The following is a 7,007-nucleotide window of genomic DNA, read 5'->3' as shown; positions in this document are numbered from 1 at the left end:
GTCCAACTAAAACTAAAAAATAAATATTAAAAAAAATCAGGACCTAAAGGACACAGAAATTAAGATTTTTTTAATGTTAAAACATTTTAGCTGCATCCCTAAAATAAACTACATAGGCTTTCTTTTCTGAGAAATTTATTTGTGTGTGTGTGTGTGTGTGTGTGTGTGTGTGTGTATGTGAATGTGCCTATGTGTGTACACATGCTTTTTAAATATTGATTTACAAAGTGCTTAAGTTCTTATGCCATTTTTTGTGACAGTTGGTAATTTTATTTTTTATTTTCTTTAAGATGTAAATTGACGATTTTTTATTCAATATAATAAAGTTTATCAGTCTTTTTCAGTTCACAGTTTTATGCTCGTTTAAGGTTTTAAAATCTTTATATGTTTCACTTAGTATTTGAAAGCTTTGTTTTGATCAGTTTGGTCTTTGTATTAGACTGTTTTGCATTGCTATAACAAAATGTCTGAGTATAACTTCATTAGTAAAGGGTTTCTTTTGGATCATGGTTCTTGATGTCCAATGTTGAGGGGCTACATGGGGGAGGGTGGCCTTTATGCTGGCAGAGTCCTGGTGTAGCAAAGGGCATCACACAAAAAGACACAGAGAGTATGTGTCTTCTGGTATAGCCACCAATATTCAGTCACAGAAGCTCCACCCTAATGACCTCGTCTAATCCTATCACTTCCCAAGGGCCTCTCATCTGAACATCACAATCAGAGGGAGCTACCACTTTCTCAATATCTCACAATGGGGATTCAGTTTAGATACATGAACCCATTGAGGGACACAGCAAACCATATACAAACCATAGCAAAGTCTTAAATCCACCTGGAGCTGATTTTTTTAAAACAATTAATTATGAAATGACTTGGAACTTAAAAAAATTCCAAAACAATACAAAGAATTCAAGTGTCCCTTCCCTTAGAGATTCCCCAGCTATTTAACCTTTGACTGTTTGTTCCATTGTGGTCTATTTATTTATCACCAGTATAACTATTCCTTTTCTGAATCCTTTAAAGCAAGCAACAGAGGTTTCATCATCCCTAAATATTCCAATATGTATCACTCCCAAACAAAGACACAGTCCTGTATAATTAGCATGCAGCCCTCCACTCGGATACAGATACTGGTACAAAACTACTGCCTAATTCACAGACCTCATCCAAAGTTTTCCAACTGTCACAACAATCTCTCTGCCCATTCTGCTCCTGGACCTGTGTGGGAATACAGGTCACATATAGTTGCTAAATTCTCTTCCGATTGTTTCAGTGTAAGTAGGGACTACAGAAATGTTCACTTTGTGATAAATCCACAGGCTGTACATCCTAACCTTGTACATTATTCTGTGTGTATGTTCCATTAAAAAATTTTTATTTTTAAGAAGAAAGCTAATTCCTCACATACATTTGAAACACAGCATTTGCTTCAAGAATTCAAATTTCTATGTTAAAATCAGGTTTCTTCAATCAACCGTAGATATCAAGCCTAGATGTTTCAACTAATTTTGGAGTCTCTCGACTAAAGAGTGAAAAATATCACTTTATCAATTAGCACATGCAAAGGTACACACAGGCTTTCCAAAGTGGATTTTTAATGTGATCCTTACCAGCATATTTCCATAAAAATTTCACTCCCTTCTTAATTTAGATGATTGCTAAAATATAATATAGTTTTCTCAACTGGAAAGGCTATACACATTTACATTCATATTTTGATTAAAGATTTTAATTGAAAGTTAAAAAAAATGAGCAACTGAATTTTTGAGGGAGACATATTGCTAGACCCATCTATTCTAATATTGTAGAGGATTTTTTTCTGACCCAGAAGACAGAGATGGAATTTCCTAGTGGCCCTGGCAATTGCTCTTGCAAATAAGTTCAAGGTGATATCTTTGAGATGGCAGTTTCTGGGAAGTCTGCTTGTGATGGATTGATGGACCAAATTGAGGAATCAACCATATACTTACTTCTCAGCCAAAACTGGGGCTGGTAAAAACCCGAACTGGAGAAAGGAAATTTAGTGCCAACCAGGCTTACAATTAAGCATGGTCTCTTCCTAGTAGCTTTAAAGATAAAGAGTTTTGCATATGTATGCCTTAATTATGCAGACCTACTTTAGGGGGTTCCTTTCCCTCAGTTCAACATGCAGGTCCGAACAGCACCAAAGTTTGCTTTTTCTTTCTTCCTTCCTTTCTTCCTCTTTTTCTTTGTTGAACAATATATCCATCCACCTAGAAAAGCTCTGGTTCGCGAAATTTCGAAGTTGAAAACAGCCTATGAGATTGCATCAATAGTCAGATTAGGTAACTGCAGTCCTGAGAAGTGTGGGAGACACCAAAGATCATCTGAATCTTGACCACGACCTGAGTTTCTCTGTCCTTCACTGGTCTCTGAAATGTGTCTCTCACCTCAAATGTGATATGGGATGAGTTTTTCAAATTGGTAAGAGTCCATGTTCTCCATGGTCACGTTTAACTAGGGATGTTACCCCAATGCTTCCGAATAGCCATCCTGAGTTGGCAACCAGGAATTGCTTTAAGCTTTAAAGAAGTCGAAAGAACCAAGTCAGCATGGAGCCTCCACTGCTAACAAAAAAAAAAAAAAAAAAAAAAAAAAAAAAAAAAAAACCACGTTAGCTTCTGCTTTCAACTATTCATCCCCCAAACAGTTTATGGACAGTACTAACTCTGCTGGTCTCTCACTCCATCACTTTTACGAAGACCCATATCAGCAAGGGGAGGCTAGGATGCAGGGGAGGTAAGTCAGGAGGGAAAAGCCTGCTCAGGATCCAGCGGCAGCACGGCGCCATGGCCCCAGCTGCACTACAGAGGACCCCCACACACACCCCGCCCTAGGTGTGCGGGGACTGTGCGCAAGAGCGGGTCACCTCGGGCGGCAGTTCTCCAGCACCCTGCTTCACTCAGCTTTACTTAGCTTTTCATTGCTGCTTCCTCCCACACCCTTAAAGACTCAAGTTCAGGGTAACAGAGATGGGCCTGGGAGAATCCCAGGGCATCCCCAGAAAACGTTTTGGAAGATCCCCGGTGGAAGACAAGGTCATTGAAGGCAAAAAAGGAAGAAGAAGGAGGAGGAGGAGGAGGAGGAGGAGGAGGAGGGAGGAGGAGGAGGAGGAGGAAGGAAGAAGGAAGAAAGAAGAAAAATGAAGAAGAAGAAAGAAAGAAAAAAAGAAATCTTAAGCCGCCCTAAGTCTCAGCTCTGTAAAGGTCTGAGTACGTTGGGGGAGACTCAGCTCCCAACCTGCGAGGAAACAGGAGAGCGGGCCTGGAGCGCCAGACCCCGAGGGGAGGGGCAGAAGCAGAGGCCGGGCGGGGCTGCAAAACCCCTGGAGGCCCCACCCCCCGGGCCAACCTCCCGCTCTGCCATTGGAGGAAGTCTGGGGCGGGTCCCAGGGACGCCCCCCACTCGCCATCAGTTCGCGGCTCGCCCCCTACACGCCCATTTCTTTTTTTTTTTTCCAGCTCTTCCCGGAGCCTTGGAGCTAGCTGGGAAAGGAAACAACGGTGCCACCACGGCGCCCCGGGACGCCGGAAAGGCGAGCCCCCCTGCCGCCCCGCCCGCCAGCCCGTGACATCAGCAGGGGCGGGGCAATGTATCCACGGCTCCACCCCCAGGGCCTGGGCTGCTACCTAGGGGTCTGTGTCCCCCCCCCCCCCCCGCACGCGGGAAGCCGCCTACCAGAGCAGGCGATTGGCTGAACAAGTGCTGCAATCAGACTCCCTGCGGCTCTAGCGTCAGCCCCTCACCCTTCACAGCCTGTCCCACCGCCCCCCTCTCTCATTTTGCACCTTTTTCTCCCTTTCTCTGTCTGTGCATCTCCAAATGACTGTGTTTGGGGAAGCCAAGATGGGCATGCAAGTGGCACACTGACTGGAGAGACAAATTTCATGCCATATCCCCTTAATCCGTTTGCCTTTCTACCTTATTTCATAGCTTGACATTCTCTCATATGCAAAATGTGGGAGAATCGTTTTTCTCCCCCCCCCCCATGCCCAGGCTTAGGGGAAAAGGTATTCGATGCCTTCTGTAGTATTTCATCAAAGAAATAGAATTTTAAGCTTTTGTGAAGGAATTGGGAGTGGGAGACAGCGTAGAAAAAGAAGTAAAAAGAAACCCAAAGCTTAACAGCGTTTTGAAAGGAAATAACTATTTTTCATTCTCGACTGAGTGTGTCTTCTGCAGCATTTTGCACAAATGCAACTGCAGAACCATTTCGTTGCAGATTAAGTAGGCTGCATCTGCACAGAGTCTGTGCGGGATCTTCAAAAGACAGTGAGGTGTATATGGGTCCGGTTGTGCGTGTGCATACGTGATGCAAGTGTGTGCGTGTGTGTACGTGTGAGTGGGACCCAACCCCAAGAAACGCATCAAGATCAGGAACAGGAATGCACACTGGCGCTTGCCTTGGAAATTTCCTAAAGCGCTTAGAGTTTGTAAATCACTAGTATCCGAAAAATTGTCAGCAGAGGCTCTCTCCCGGTGCTCTGCCCGCCCCCCCCCCCCCCAATATAGGTGTCCTCGGTGTCTTGTGAAGCAGCCTTTGGCCCAGGCGGGTCTTGTGAGTGGTGAAATCCACAGAGGGTACGCTGTGTATATTTTGGGGGTCCCACGTGTGCGGCCCAAACCCCTGGGGCCTGGGCGTTTGCTCGAGCTTGTGTGTAGTGTGTGTGGGCGTATGTGTGTGAGTGTATGCTCGTGCCGGGGCCGAGCTGTGTGCTCACGCGCTCCAAGCTGCGCCCAGAGCTCAGCTGCAGGTTTGGAGAAAAAAGAGGGTAGGCAAGTGCTGGGGGGAGGCGGGGGGCGGGAGGCCGATTGGGGGCTTTTGAATTGATGGAGTTGGCTTATCCGCTTTTCCCTCTCCGGCTTGAGCTCCTTTAAACCTCGCTGCTGCTTCGTAGGAAGGGGGCTGGATTCACTGTAGCTGCTGCAGGAGGGGGAGGAGGTTGAAACAATTGAATGGGCGCGCCAGGACTCCCCGGCTCCAGGCGAGGAGGGGAGAGGGAGCCCTCATTCTGCGCAGGGAGGGGGCGGGGTTGGAGGGACCCAGCAAACCAGGAGGAGGCGGGGGCGGTCGCTGGGATGGGGGAAGCGGTCACCCCTAGGAGACAAGATTTCGTTCGGATCGCACATTAATTGGAGATATCTGATTAATTTGAGCTTCTGATGACTATAAATGGCGATTCTCTACTAAGGTGTCTATATTAAAAAAAAAAATCATTCCGTGTCATCCCCCACGTCAGGCCTGCTCCTGGGCGTGAGGCTGTACTTCCTCCGCCCCCTCCTAATGGAGTGAACCATTCCCAGCTCTTACACTCTCTCTCTCTCTCTCTCTCTCTCTCTCTCTCTCTCTCTCTCTCTATCTATCTATCTATCTATCTATCTATCTTACTCTCTCTCTTTCTCTCTCCCTCTCTCTCTCTCCACCTCTTTCTCAGTCTCTTCCTCGCTCCCTCTCTTTCTCTCCTCCCTCTGCCTTCCCCGTGAATAAAGTCTCCGTCGGAACTTGTTGGCAATGCCTATTTTCCAGCTTTCCCCCGCGTTCTCTAAACTAACTATTTAAAGGTCTGCGGTCGCAAATGGTTTGACTAAACGTAGGATGGGACTTAAGTTGAACCGCAGGTACATTTCACTGATCCTCGCGGTGCAAATAGGTAAGTGGCCGCCCGGACCGGCTCTCTCTCTCGGCGGGCGGCCGGAGACAACCGGTCCCGGCCAGAGGGGCGGACACGCGGACCAGCTGGGCCTGCAGCCACCCCGGGGTGCAGGGAAACCTGCAGAACCCCGAGGGGGTGGCGTTGGCTCCCGAGGACTTGGGCGTCCCGGGTTGAATTTTTCTAAAGAAAAAGAGACTCCAAACGTTCTCCAGGAAAATTGTGCGGCCGGCCGGCCGGTGGTTTTTCCAGAGGAGGTCCACCGTCCCCCTCCCAGTTTTCCTCCAAAGCGCCCATCCATTTTTGCTTTCCTATCTGGTGTTAGACCCGGTTCGGTGCGCTCTGGGGCAATGCATCGGGCCCCTGCGATACTGCAAGATACTATTTTTGAAGGATCAAAAGGTGAATTCAAGAAAAAGATGGCTAGCCAGATAGGACTGGAAAGTTTTATGTGCAGAAAGCGAAGATATTCCAGGGCTCTGCTCAAACTGCTGCATTTAGAATTTTGTCATTCTCCCGCCCCCTCCCCCCATATCCTACCTGCAGCATGTACACCGGGCACCGCAGACTCGGTTCAGAAGCAAATCGAGAACGACCAGGAACTCTAGATCACATATTTTATTATGCTTACCATTGAGGAGGGTAAACTGAGCCAAATATATGTGAATATACTTTTTGAGACACGTTTACCTGTTACTTTATCCAACACTGTCTGCATTTTGTACATAGGAAATGGTTAAGTGTTTGCAATATGTCATGTCGGGTGTTTGTTATTTTTGTTTGTTTGGGGTTGATTGTGGACGGATTTATTGAGTCACCATTTTATGTTAAGGAATGTTGAGTTGGTAGTTACACTGCCATGGGGCTTTTTAAAGTTTACATTTTTTTTTCCATCCAGAATGCGGAAAACATTATGGGAGCAGGCATTAGAAAAATTCCTTTTTGATGCTGGTTCAGAACATTAATTAACATGGCCTAAAAGTGAAAGTGAAGCAGGTTATTAATAGAATGTACAAGAGGAAAAATAGAAACTCTTCAAACGTGTTTTTTTTTTGAGATGGAGGGAATTGTTATCTCCTATGATTTCAGGCTGTAGCATTCTTCTTTGCAGACAAATCCTTGCAGTATTTTGGTGGGGGCTGCTTTAGGGAATTAGTTTGGGGCAAGAGAAAGAATACAAAACAATTTTTCTGTATGAGAAATGTGGAGAACACAGGATTTGGGGTTCTCTGGACATTAAAATTGATTCTTTGCAGTGAGATTTTATGCACTTAACATGATTTTGAGGGATCTGGTTGTTTGTTTTGTTTTTATTCCCCAAGAACATTATAGGAT

The sequence above is a fragment of the Ictidomys tridecemlineatus genome, unplaced genomic scaffold, assembly GCF_052094955.1.
Source record: "Ictidomys tridecemlineatus isolate mIctTri1 unplaced genomic scaffold, mIctTri1.hap1 Scaffold_39, whole genome shotgun sequence".
Lineage (NCBI taxonomy): Eukaryota > Metazoa > Chordata > Mammalia > Rodentia > Sciuridae > Ictidomys > Ictidomys tridecemlineatus.
This window is presented reverse-complemented; position numbering follows the sequence as displayed.